The 14,617-nt window shown below is 44.5% G+C and overlaps 1 protein-coding gene across 1 annotated transcript in view; it reads right to left on the bottom strand.

The window, feature by feature from the left end:
• TRPC3 (transient receptor potential cation channel subfamily C member 3) overlaps nt 1-14,617 on the bottom strand; it is a 55,885-nt gene that overhangs the window by 27,522 nt on the left and 13,746 nt on the right. The gene's annotated exons all lie outside the window — the stretch shown is intronic.

Genomic DNA, 14,617 nt, shown 5'->3' with positions numbered 1-14,617 from the left:
TTGTCATAAGTTATAAAGCTCTAAATGATGGATTGCAGGAACTGAATCTTTAAGGAAAACTCATGTCTGTCAGCTCTGGTTTAATTTTTGGATTCCACACACACACACATTTGTTCCCTATCTGCAGCATTCTATAATATCTGACCCGATGAAGGGTTTGGTAAAACTCAACAGTTTATACTTTTGTTTCATTTTGGGTGGTGTTAAAGATATTGCCCAAATGTACATTTTAGATCTTTTTATAATTTACAGTCACTCTGGCTTATTGTGAGAAGTTAAGGCTAAAGGAAAAATCATTTTCACAAATATTGCATGAAGTTACAGAAATAAAATGGATAAATAGCAATAGCACTTAGACTTATATTCTGCTTCACAGTGTTTTACAGCCCTCTCTAAGCGGTTTACAGAGTCAGCATATTGCCCTCAACAATCTTGGCACTCATTTTACCGAGCTTGGAAGGATAGAACAGTGTTTTTCAACCTTTTTTGTGCAAAGGCACACTTTTTTCATGAAAAAAATCACGAGGCACACCACCATTAGAAAATGTTTAAAAAAATTAACTCTGTGCCTATATTGACTATATAGGCGGGTGTTTTTCCCACGGCACACCTTACACTATGTCACGGCACACTAGTGTGCCACGGCACAGTGGTTGAAAAACACTGGGATAGAAGACAGAGTCAACCTTGAGCTGGTCAGGATCAAATCGAACTCCTGGCAATGTAAGCAGAGTTAGCCTGCAACACTGCATTTTAACCACTGCACCACCACGGCTTTTCATTCTATAAATGAAGTAAATGAAAGTTCCAAAAGCAGTGTTGGATAGAGAGAACATCCACTTGATGGCTATTTCAAAGATACAGCTGGTTCAGAATGCAGTAAGACAAGTACTTGTAGGCCTGCTTCTATATGCCAATGTGACACTTTTACTTTGCTAGTTGCACTGGTTACCAATTGTCTTCCAGGTGTAATTCAAGGTGCTGAGTTTTCGAAGTGGGGTGTGGGAGGAGTCACACATGGGTATTAACACAGCCCTTTTGCCCTGGAGACTAAGGTAAATCTTGAGGCCACACCTCCATTCCTCCACTGACCTCCCAGATTAACCTCAGTCTCCACCCCAGAAGGAGTGTTTACCTGACTCTCCCTCACTTCATAGACTTCTAGGTTTTTCCCAGTTTTTTCTAGGTTTTTTCTCTAAGCCTTAGGATTTTTCCATTTATTTTTTTGCTTTACCTTCGGAACTGCTCCTCTCTGCACCCGTGCTCAGCGCTGCTGGCAGGCAAGCCTCGCTGCAGTCCAGTGCGATTCCCAAGCAGCCGAACGACCGTGTAAGAGGGAAAAAAAGCTGCTGCGCCATGAGGCCCACTGGGACAGCTGCAGGCCATCCAGGAGACCTCTGCAAGGCACCAGCGATCGAGGAACTGGCCAGGGCCTTCCTCCAATGTTCCTGAGCCTCGGAGATTGGGTCGCAGATTGGTGGCCATTTTGGATAACCCGCCATTTTAGAGCACGTGGGGGAGCGTGTGACCCTCCTATGGAAGCTGAGAGTGCTCAAAAGACACCGCAGTAGCCAGAAGAGGCTACAGGAGGAGCCCTCAACTTGGCCAGCAATCCGGGGAGGGCCCAGAAGCAGCAGTGAGCCAGCAATCGAGCCGTGGAGCGGTGGCAATTGTTGGAGAAGCGTGGTGCCTGGAAGATCAAGGCACACAGAGAGAAGAGGCCGGCAGGGAGACAGGAGGTGGTACAGAAACCGTGAGTACTATGGCGGAGGTGGCGAGGAGCGGGGGTGCCAGGCCTAGGTCCCCAGGGGATTTGGATCCAGGCAAGGGAACCTCCAGGGGGGTTCCCCCAGTTTCCAGAGGGAGGTCCCCTGCCAAGAGGGGCACCCCCAGGCCCCATAGGAAGGGAACCTCTGGGAAGGAGGTTTGAGCTACCAGGGCCTCTGCAAGAAGGTTCAGGGCCACCATCAGCCCTTCCCCTTCCAGATCTCACTCTCCCCGCAGGCTCCCTGTTCTGGAAGAGACCAGGGGGATATCCCCAGGTTCTCCAAGGGGCTCAGGCAGAGGGCACAGCTCCCTATTGCCCCCCCCTTTCCCCTGCCCACCCATCTGAAGCTAGGGGAGACCCGTTTGGGTGCAGGGTACCCAGCCCTGCCAGATACCAACTGGCACCGCAATCCCCTGAACCTAGGGAATTTTTACAACCCCCAGAGCTGCACCCCTCTCTTCCAGAGCATCCTGAAAGCTTCCAGGAGGTGCTAGCCAGGGCCATAGCCCAAGGGATTGCTTCGGGAATGAAACACCAGTCCCAGGGTTCCAGGAGTAAGTCTTCCCGGGACCAGTCCAGGGGTCACCTGGATTGCTCCAGGGCCTCTGCTACCAGAGGGCCCAGGTCTTCCTCACCCTCCACTGCCAGTGAGGCTTCGAATTTAGAGGAAGGGGAGTTGAAGGAGGTGGGGTTTTTTGAGGATGAGGACGTCCAGGCCCCTGAGCCCCCCAACATCACTGGGCTCTTTCTACCCTCCTTGTTTAGCTCCTTACTTCGTAAGGCCAGGGCCACAGCAGACCTGGACACCCCTCCAGAACCCAGTCCTGCCACTGCCACGCCAGGCACTAGCGGGGGTAACAAGAAAGGGCCCTTCCCCGGTGGAGATAGAGGAGATTCCCACTCCAGAGATGTTCCTAGAAGTGCTTAAATCCCAGTGGGTTAAGACAGGCTCTTTTCCCAATCTGGGGGGCAATGAGTGTAGATTCTATAATCTCAATTCTATCTTTGCCCAGGCTCTGCAGATTCCTTCGGTGGACACTCCGGTCGCCAACCTGGCCTCAGCTTCGACCGTGGTGACTGGAGACATAGCCAACTGTCTTAAGGCAGAAGACAAGAAGGCGGAAATGATTTTGCGTAAGTCATTCCAGGCAATAACCTGGACTATTAGGGCAGCCGCTTCTGCATCCTTTTTTAATAGGTCAACAGTGCTGTGGCTGGAACAGCTAAGAGACAGGACCCCGGCCGCAGAGGTACATCTCCTGCAGGACATCTCCAAGGTGCTGGCAGCCACGCAGTTTTCAGCAGACGCCATGCTGGATGCAGTTTAGTATGCTTCTCGAGCTTTGTCATCCTCTGTAGCATCCAGGCGCCTGCTGTGGCAGCGCCACTGGCAGGCGGAGTCTCGGGCTAAGTGGCACCTGGCAGGGGCTGACTACGCCGGGGACAAGCTTTTCGGTGCCTCGCTGGAACCTATCTTGGTGGAGGACAAGAATAAGTGAAAGTTCTTCCCAACTACGACCAGACGGTCAGATCACCGACAGGCTCCTTACCCCAGGAGAACATCTTACCGCCCACCTGACACGGACACCCAGAATCAGAGGTACCCATTTCCCAGATTTCATAGACAAGGGGATAGACAGTTCCCAAGAGAGAGGTTTAGAGGCCAGCAACAGAGCAAGCGGCCCTTTCGAGGAGGGGACGGCCAGCCGTTCTGCAGGTTCAAGTGATCCAATCGTGGATCACCCCATCGGCGATTGCCTCTCCCTATTTGCAGATTCCTGGGAGCATGTCACTTCGGACGAATGGGTCCTCCAGACTGTTAAGCTCAGGCTCCGGCTGGAGTTCTGATCGCAGCTCCCGAATAGATTCCGCACCTTCGCCTCCTCCACAGATCCGGCCAAACGGGCCCTTAAGACTAAGGCCATCAAACACCTGCTAGACATCAGGGCCATAGAGAAGGTCCCAGAGGGGGAGAGGGGTTCCGGATTCTATTTGAACCTGTTCCTGGTCCCCAAGAGTTCAGGGGGGTGGAGAGTCATCCTGGATCTTAAGCTGCTCAATTCCAGGGTGGTCTACCGTAGGTTCAAGATTGCCTCCCTGAAATCCATCTTAGAAAGCATCCGACAGGGCGATTTCTTGGCCTCCATCGACATCATGGAGGCCTCCCTACACATCAGAATCGCTCCTGAACATCGGAGGTTCCTCAGTTTTTCCCACGAGCGCAGTCACTTTCAATATAGGGCCCTTCCCTTTGGGCTGGCTTCATCCCCCAGCACCTTTACCAAGGTGCTGGCCGCGGCTGCAGGTCACCTTCATTGCTTCCCAGTCCAACTCCATTGCTACCTGGATGACATCCTCGTCCTAGCCAGGTCCCCAGGACCTGGGGCTCACCATCGACACTCTCAGATCCCTGGGCTTCTCGATCAATCTCGAGGAGAGCCACCTAGTCCCATCTACCAGACTACAACACCTAGGGTCCATTATAGATTCGGTGTCTGGAGAAGTCTTTCTTTCCCAGGAACGTAAGGACAGCATTGTGCAGCTGGTTCATGAGATACACAAATTACGCTCTGTCCCTGTAGTTCTTCTTTCCAGGCTCCTTGGGAAATTCATTTCTTGTATAGGGATCGTGCCTTGGGCTCGCCTACATGCCAGGGAGCTTCAGTGGTTCCTGCTTCCATACCAGAGAGCCGGGACGAGCGACGCCAGCTTCAAAGTTCGAGTGTCACCCCAGGTGCTGCTCTCGCTCCGTTGGTGCCTGACCCCAGCACTAGACAAGGGATCCCTCTTTAAGGAACTAGCGAGGAAGGTACTCACAACAGAAGCAAGCCTGTTCGGCTGGGGAGCACACCTGGAGGCCCAAATAGCCCAGGGCCGCTGGACTCCAACAGACCTGCGCAATAACATAAACTGGTTGGAGCTCAGGGCCATCCATCTGGTCCTACGTCACTTCAAGACCACTGTGGCCGGCCACCATGTCCTGGTCTTGATAGACAATGTGGCAGCCAAGGCCCACGTGAACAGGCAGGGGGGCACACATTCCAAGGCCCTGTGCGACGAGGCCCTTCGGCTGGGGAACTGGGCAGAGAAGAATCTTCAGTCCATCAGAGCGGAACACATCTCTGGGACAAAGAATCAGCAAGCGGATTGGCTCAGCAGGGAGACGGTCGACAACGGAGAGTGGCAGCTCTATCCCAACGTCTTCCTACAGATCTGCGAGAGGTTCAGACACCTGGCAGTGAATCTTTTTGCAACCCCAGCGAATGCCCAGCTGCCAAGTTTCGTATCGAAGCTCCCGTCCAGGGGCGCCATGGACACGGATGCCCTTCGTTGCAGATGGCCAGCCGGTCTCCTCTACGCCTTCCCTCCCCTTCCTCTCATTCCCAGGGCTCGGAGGAAGATAGTGTCAGAGAGAACAGAGATGATCCTAGTGGCTTCCTTCTGGCCACGTCATCCCTGGCTAGCAGACCTGGTGGAGCTGTCCTCAGCTCCCCACTGGAGGATTCCCCCAGGGGAGGTGTCTCTGCACCAGGGGTCTCTGGAGCATCCGGACCTGAAGTGGCTCCATCTGACTGTCTGGCGATTGAGCGGGAACAACTAAGGGGGCCCCATTTCTCCGTGAAGGTGATTAAGACCATCGAGGCGTCCAGGAGGCAGTCCACCACTCGCATCTATAACGCCTCCTGGGTCGCTTTCACAGATTGGTGCCAAGCAAGGGACATTGTTCCAGCCTCGGCCTCCATACCCCAGGTTCTGGACTTCCTACAGGAAGGTCTGGAGAAAGGTCTGGCTCCCAGCACCCTTAGGAGACAAGTCTCTGCCCTCTCCACGGTTCTGGGGAGGATGGATTCATCGCCTTTGTCACAGCACCCGGTTCTAAGGTGTTTCCTTAAGGGAGCAGTGAATCTGAAACCCCCAGTGGTCCATCGATTCCTGACCTGGGATCTGCCCACGGTCCTCCAGTCTCTGACGGAGGCACCTTTCGAACCCGGAGTCCTTCGGGAGTGGGCGGCATACAAGACCAATAAACTCAAACTCCTCGAGGGAGGTTTCCCTACAATTTCTGACCCTTCTTGGATCGTCTTCTTGGTTGCCATTACCTCAGCCAGGAGAGTATCTGAGCTTAACGCTTTTTCCAGCAGAGTGGATCTCTGCACCTTTCTGGAGAACCGGGTCGTCCTCAGACTGGACCCCGCATTCATGCCCAAGGTCAACTCTCCCTTCCACAGGGCATTAGAGATAGTTCTGCCGGATTTCTGTCCGCAGCCCTCCAGGGATCATGGCACCGGCTGGACGTTAGAAGAGCCCTGCACATCTATCTGAAGCGCACGGTGCCCTTTAGACATTCAGAGGCCCTCTTCGTCTCCTTTCAGGCATCTACCCAGGGAGCCAAGGTTTCCCCGGCAACCATTAGCAGGTGGATCAGAGCGGCCATCTCGAAGGCCTACGAGGCATGGGGACTTCAGGTCCCAGAGGACATCACAGCACACTCCACCAGAAGTGCAGCCACCTCAGTGGCCTGGGCTACCCACGCTCCCATAGAAGAGATTTGCAGGGCTGCCGCTTGGTCCTCTCCCTCGCCTTTCATCAGGCACTACCGGCTAGACGCTTATGCCTCCGCAGAAGCGGCCTTTGGGAGGAGGGTTCTTCAGGGAGTCCTAGACTCTCAAGGGGCTCAGGCCCATTGATCTCTCCCAAGGACATCTAGCTTTGGTATGTCCCATGTGTTACTCCTCCCACACCCCACTTCAGAAACTGTCAGTTGGTCTTACCTGAACTGCATGTTTTGAAGTTGGAGTGGGAGTAGTCACTCCCCCCCCCCGTTTTTAGGGCGCACCACGCCAGGGGCCTGAGTTAGCTCAGTGGTCAGTCAGGGCCAGGCAGGAAGGATGTGTGTGTGTGCTTTCTCTGTCCCTTCCTTCCAGGTGCTCTGCTATGAATCATCGGTTAATCTGGGAGGTTAGTGGAGGAATGGAGGTGTGGCCTCAAGATTTACCTCAGTCTCCAGGGCAAAAGGGCTGTGTTAATACCCATGTGTGACTATTCCCATGCCAACTTCGAAACATGCAGTTCAGGTAAGACCAACTGACATTCTCAGTTATAAAGCCTTTCATTGATTACAACAATGGATATTCATAGGACTATTTTTCTCCAATCATTTCTTCCCATTCTGTAAGATAGGTTGACATGATTCAGTCCCATCAATAAAAATCTTATGGGACCCCAAAGGCATGTCTTCTCTGTTGTCATTCTTGGAAATCCCTACAGTTCCAACCATGTTCTTTATGATAGCTTTAAAACCTAGTTTTTCTAGCAGGTCTAGGCCAGGTCAATTATAAATTTTAATTTTTTTAAAAATGTGTCTGAAGTAATGATGATTTTATGCTTTGGGTGTCCTTGAATCCTTGCTGTCAGGTAGCCTTATAAAATGGAAAAAATAATGAATGATTATGTGCTAGGCTAAGCAATAGCAGCATATTTTATTTTCAAGAAAACAATTATTTTTCTTTAACATTTCTCCTTAATATTGCTTAATTCCTCAATTCTTTAAAATATTTAAAGAACAATGGCCTATTCTCAGTATTATTTAACTGAATATAGCCTGCAGCTTTCCTTTAATGTATAATCATAAAATTACCTGTAGCTTTTTTAGATTAAAGAATATGATCTGTCTGGCTTCAAATGAGTTTTAATCTTTTAAAAATATTTTAATCTTAGTAACTTAATTTAAGGTGCTATATTAAATCTTTCATTTCTTAACATTTTTCACTTCTTGCTCTGAATCCAAACTTTTAAATGGCAGAAAAATACTACAATTCCATGCATTGTTTCTAAAGTTAATAGCACCAAAATAATTTGGATTTATTTTCAAGAAAATAGAATTTGAAAAAATAAAATAAAATTGCAAATATTAGCTCCTTTGTTTTATTTCAATCACATCCAGAATGTTTCGGGCATCTGTGAATCAGGCAGCATTTTGTTCTGAACATGCCCTAAACACTGCTTAAATTATTTTTAAAATAGATCTGCAAAATCCAGATACCATTCAAATTAGGAGTGAATTTCATTATAGTTGCTACTGGACAGTAATCCCCCTACATATTGCTGTGATTGGTAGGGGGAGAGAAACAGAACAATACAGCAATCACCTTTGTACTTAATGTTTAATGATGCTTTTCATTACAACTAATAATCTTAGAATTTCAATGCTATATTGCCATTCATGTTTTAACTGTGAACCTAGTTAGAGATTTATAAGCCTCTATAGTCATGTTTATATATTACATATTATATATTAAGACATTCAATAATGTAATTGCTTTATTTTGATATAAGATGCTGTCTAAGCCCACCCACTGAATGAGGAAAACATTTTCACAAAAAGGAAAAGGAAGGAAACAAAAAGGAATTTCTACCCTAGCACTGAAACTATGAGGATGTATCTTTCAGTCCAGCCCACAAATGAATGCCAAACAGATTGAGATAATAAAAAGACATGGAAAAGGAATGGCGTTTTTGTACATACTGAAAAGCTGAGCTGAACCTGGCTCTCCAGTACATATGAGAAAGTTCTAATAATAGCCACAGCAGTAAATAAGAATGTAGGAGATCTGAAGCAGTTGAAATGACAATTAAGTATGACCTTACAGTTCCGCCTACTTACATACATGTCATTATATCTAAAGTAGTACAAAGGTTTCTTTACACCATAGCTGCTAAATCAAAGCCACATGATTTAAACTGCCCAGAAATTACTACACCACAATAAAGATGTCAGAATGTATAACATATATTTACCATAGATTCTATACATACCTTGCTAGGTATTCTATACATACCTTGCTCCACAATAGGAGCCTAGTATCAACTCTCAATCGAACAATTATATAAAGCAAGGATCTTTGTAAAATGGCTAATACATTTTAAAATTACTTTGCAAATAATATACTTAGAAGACTCACCTACAAGGCCTATAGAAATTTAGAGTTGGTTGGTTAAATTGCTATCAACGGTGACAATTTATTTCTAGCTGTTATGTTATCATGTTCCTATAGCAATGGATCTGAGACCAACCACTTCTCCTTCACTTAGAAAATGGTTTGAAAGCGGCTTCAAAGGGCTTGCCACTGAGTTGGATCTGCTTTAACTAAAATGTATAACAGGTCAACAAAAAGCCATTGCATCAGACTTAGGCATTTTATGGCACACAGGAAACCTGTATTCACCCTAGCAAGAGAAAGCGAACACAGGAAGAAAAAATTATGTTCTACCACTGATGTGCCTGTTTTTTATTTTCTCCAGTAAAAGGCTTCAACTCAGCCAAGAGTCTTAATTTATTTATTTAGTTTATATCATTTATACAGCCATTTCGTACAGCTTACTTGGGCTCTGAACAGCTTACAAGATTGAAAACACACTTTCTATGTCAGTTAGCATCTGCAGTATATGAAATTGCTGTTGCTTTAAAGTCATTGTAGTTTTTTTTATAAAAAATAGCTTTGCTAAGCACAATATAGGGTGAGAAAGGAATGATAAAGGCCAATTAAAATGTACAGTTAATTAGTACAAGAGTATGAAGCAAATTAAATTCTCCCCATCCTTAATTGATTCTGCTTCTTAATCAGAGTTCTCTCAGTAATTGCTCTTTTCTGTAGCTCTCGTAAATTTCAGATCTAATAATCTAAGAAATACCCTAATGGACAGTTGCTTGATTTTGCTTGATTTTTGTAGAGTGCTTGTAGAGTAAGAACAACTTGCAGGTTATTACATCAACAAAAGATTAAAACTTATTAAGGCTTTGTAAATGTAATTAGCTGCATTCAGCTGAACATTTCCTGGATTCAAAATATGACATTTCTATATCACAGTCTGTGAGTAAATAATTACTGCATTCATATATCACTCTAAGCATTACTTTAAACTATGGATTGTTCATTCAGCTAAAATAGTTGGATTCATTATCTATTCATGCAAACCAGAATGGCCAGGTTCACATATTGTATTTCGCAAAAAAATAAGCCAGGATCTTATTTTCTTTTGACCCACAAAATAAGCACTTGGCCTTATTTTCGGGGAGGTCTTATTATTTTTGAGGTGCAGAAGGTGGTGAGCATGGTCAACTCATAGCTGCTGCCATGTTGTGCATTGCTGGGCCTGCCACTCTTTTTGCAGTGGCCATTAGCGTGACAGAAGGGGCATGGTGGCTAGGGTTGCAGGAGCGGCCATTAGGTAAGGGCGTGTGGGGTGCATGGGGCATGTTCCCCTCTCCCTTTCCTCCCTGGCCTCACCTGCTCACCTTGTGTTGTTTGTGCGGCAAGCAACCAGAGGAAATGGCAGGGACCAGCTGGGCATGCATTTAAATATTTTCAGAGAGGGCTTATTTTGGGGGGAGCCTCAAAAGCCTGATTCGGCTTATTATCCAGGGAGGTATTATTTTCGGGGAAACAGGGTGTAAGAAACAAACTATATTATGCCTTGTTTGAACCTTTTTTTAAAAAAAAATCCCAATATGAGATGAGAAATAGTATATTTCTTCTAAAAATGTTTTTTGTTGAATTTCATTTCATAAATTATCAATTTTTATTTCTTCAATTGAGGAAACCCTGCTTTATTTGAACTGCAGTACCAGAACATGGGTATCTGGGTGTCAAAAACAGATCATGCCAAACAAATCTTATCTCATTCTTTGACAAGGTGACTAAATTAATGGACCAGCTAAATGCTGTGGGCATACCGGCAGTATACTTGTATTTCAATAAGGCATTTGACAAAGTAAACCACAACCTATTTCTAGATAAGTTAGAAAAATGTGGGATATGCAGCATCACCACCATCTGGATTTGTAACTGGCTGAGAAACCACACTCAACATGTAAGCCCGAATGGAGCTACCTCTACAAGGAGGGGCATGTGCATTGGGGTACCCCAAGATTGTGTCTTAGGCCCAGTACTCTTCAAAATCTTCATTAATGAATTAGAAGAGGGAATAGAGAGGGAAGCTCATCAAATTTGCAGACAACACCAAGCTGGCAGGAATAGCCAACATCCTAGAAGATAAACTCAAGATCTAGAAGGATCTCAACATAGTTGAGCATTGGGCCAAGCAAAATGCAATGCAATGCTGAGAAAAATAAAATATTATACTGAAGCAAGAAAAACCAAATGCATAGTTATAGAATAGTTGGCTTTTTTGGTAGCTGCAGCACACTGTTGACTCAATAGTAGTAATTGCAAGAAGAATCTAGGAGTGCTACTGCACAACCATTTAAATGTAAGCCAGCAGTGTATTACAGCTGGCCAAAAAAAACCCCAATTAATAGAGGGATATAATCAAAATCACCAGAAGTGTTAGTATCAATTCATAATACCTTGGCAAAACACACTTGGAATATTGCATTCAGTTATGGTTGCCACAATATAAAAAAAGATGTTAAGGCTCTAGAAAGAGTGTAGAGAAGAGCAACGAAGATATTGGGATTGAAAGCTGAAATATCTGAAGAATGGTTGCAGGAATTGGATATTAATGAAAAGAAGGACTAGGGTGACATGATAGCAGTGTTCCAATATCTAAAGGGTTCTACAAAGAAGAGAGAGTCAAGGTATTCTCCAAAGCAACTGAGGACAGGACAAGAAGCAATAAATGGAAACTAATCAAGGAGAAGGAACTTAGAACTAAGAAGAAACCTCCTAACAGAACAATTAATCATTGGAATGGCTTGCCTCAAGCAATTGTGGGTGCTCCATCACTGGAGGTTTTAAAGGAGAGATTGGACAGCCATTTATCTGAAATGGTATAGGGTCTCCTGCTTGAACAGAGGGTTGGATTAGAAGACCTCCAAGGTCCCTTCCAACTCTGTTATTCTGTTAAGAACTTAATCTCAGAAAACTTTGTTCTAAGTGTCACTATCACTGAGACAATCACTGTCAGGAGGAGTATCTGCAGGGATGTCAAAAATATAGTTATATTTTTAATATATAGTTCATGATTCATTCAATCATTGCTATTGTATTTTTCAGAGTATAAGACGCACTGGAGTATAAGACGCACCACGATTTTGAAGAGGCAAATTTTAAAAAAAGTTTTTGCACTCTGCAGACCTCCCAAAAATGGCCCATTTTTCATGAAAACGGACCCATTTTTTGTCAAGAGCATGCATAGTCTTTAGGAGGCTTATAGGGTGCTCCTGGAGGCTGGGCAAAATTGAGCCAAGTACGGTCTGTTTTTTGCTCATTTCTGCCTTCCGAGGCCCTCAGGAGCACTCTGAAAGCCTTCTAAAGGCTATGCAAAGCCATTTTGGTGAAGGGGACGGGCTTTCGGGAGGCAAAAAATGCTGCATTCAGTATATAAGACGCACCCAGATTTTCTTCTTTTTTGAGGGAAAAGGGTGCGTCTTATATTCAAAAAAATACGGTATGTCTCTTTTTCACATGCATCCCAATGAACATTCGAAAGGGCAAGGTCTCAGTCTTTGAGTCTTTGACTCCCTTTCTCCACTAGGATTGAGATTTTTAGGTTTCAGATTTTTAGCACTTCCTTCCAAAACTATTTTTGTAATTCTAACTATTGTCAACTGTACAGAATCTAGACCAGTGATGGCAAACCTTTTTTGGCTCTCGTGCCAAAAGCGGGGAGAGCAAAGGGGGGACATGTGCTGATGTGCCACACCCATAATGCTATGTGCGCCCCCCCAGTGCACATGCATGCATCCAATCAGCAACACCCCCCCACTTTTGCCATGGTTTTTTCACCTTCCCCAGGCTCCAGAGGCTTTCTAGGAGTCTGGGGAGGGTGAAAACAGCCTCCCTGCCCCCTGGACGCCCTCCGGAGGCCTTAGGACCTTCCCTGAAGCCTCCGGAGGGCAAAAAATGGACCTATGTGGAACCCGGAAGTTCGGGAATGGTGACTTCCGGTTTGTCCATAGGGCCAATTTTCGACTTCAGGAGGCTTCCCTGCAGGCTCCAGAGGGTGAAAAACAGCCCTACGAGCAAACCGGAAGTCCGTTCCTGAACTTTTGGTGTGACCGTAGGGCCAGTTTTTTCGTGCTTTGGAGGCTTTGGGGGAGCCTCCAGAGGGCGAAAAACGACCTCAAAAGAAGTCAGCTGGCCAACACGCACATGCTGTAGGACGTGTGCCATAGGTTCGCCATCACGGATCTAGACACATAAATTATCTAACAATAAAGGCAGTTCCAAACTACATACACACAATAATGGATCACCTTAGCACAATATATATAATAAGAAAAACTGCAAAGCTGCTATAAACTGACAACACATAACTTGCTATATTGCAGAAAGGTCATCCATATACTGTATGCTTATTGTTCTATGAAATTATAATATAAATCATATACAAAATTTGTATAATCATACAAATTTTTAATCATTCCATACATAATGAAATGATTAAACATCAAAAAATCTGAATATAACATCAGTCATACAAAACATCAGATTTGCAAATAGGTCAAGCTTTAATTTCACAGCAGTTGCTCCAAATAATAAATGTCTTTGTAACTGAACTGAACTGCATAATATGGTTGGACTCTGATTTATTCATTTCTATGTTTAAAGGCAGTCCAATAAACATATGCAATGACCACCAATTTTTTCTTCTGCATCATCCCACAAATACATACTCATACACAAATTGACATGTTTTTTTCTTCACAGTTCTCTAGGCTTGGAACAGTTTCACACATTAATGTGCCTTCTGCCTCCTCATAATAATTTAAGGGAAAGTTAATTAAAAAAGTATAATCTAACAGTGACCCTGAAAGACCCTAATGAAATGTTTGTTAAAGTTGGAAAGATGTGTCATTTGTATAACTAGTTTTGTTCACAATCTGTCTCTTCTGACCCATTTTTCTTTCCAGTAAATGAAGATTTTCGGGGGTAGAATTTTTATTTTATATAATAGTAGATATGTAATCAGCACAAATTCTTACAAAAAAGGAGCCAAATAAAAAATGAAGGAAAATAAATCCAGAAAAATAGTATAATCAGCATTTTATAATATTAAAATATATAAACTGGGGGGGGGGGGAATGAAAAGTAGAACAATTATACAAATTTTAATAGAATCATGGAGCTGTAATATATTTCTATCATACCAGTGACCATAATATTATTTAAATGGGAAAATGATAATATAAACCACAATGTTCAAAAGCTGAGAATGGGCATAAGAAAACTCATTTGTTTGCTGGATTTGCATAATGGAGCTCAATGCAATTAATAAAGCATTTCCCCTATTTCCCTTACAACAACCACTTTGCAATGTAGATTAGGCTAGACTAAAGTCACCCAGGGGCTTTTATGGGTGGATTTGAATCTGGAACTCTTAGGTATCCAAGTCCAATACTTTAATCATTAGTCATTTAGGACCTAAAACTTGGATACTCATATGATTTTCAGAGACCTCATTTTTTATTATTTTATTTTGTACCTACCAAGTCAAGCACCACATTATTTTCACTTCAAGCAAAGCTATTTTTCAAAGGAATCTTACATCATAATAGCAACACAAGTAGGGTTAGATAAGTCTTGAGTCTTGAGTGTATGGCAACTGCCAGGGACTGTACTCTTCTTCGCTTTACTTTCAAAACAAAACAAAACTGCAACTCGCATGCTAAAAAGCAAAATACCAAATTCATCTATCCAGGTTAAAAATAATGCTTTTTCCCCTGTGCATGTACCTCAAGAGCATTCTTAGAAAATTAGAATGTTTGGAGGCTTCGGATCATTATTTGATTTAGAAACCTAGCCATTTGCCAGGAGAAAAGAAAGTCTAGTGCAAGCACCCTAGAATAGAATTTAACAATAGGAAGCAATCATACCAGCTTAAAAT

Source organism: Thamnophis sirtalis, unplaced genomic scaffold (assembly GCF_051295495.1).
Source record: "Thamnophis sirtalis isolate CommonGarterSnake01/CBP01778 unplaced genomic scaffold, rThaSir2_p1.2 scaffold_10, whole genome shotgun sequence".
Taxonomy (NCBI): Eukaryota; Metazoa; Chordata; class Lepidosauria; order Squamata; family Natricidae; genus Thamnophis; species Thamnophis sirtalis.
Note: the sequence above shows the minus strand (reverse complement) of the source record. Positions and strands in the feature narration are given on the sequence as shown.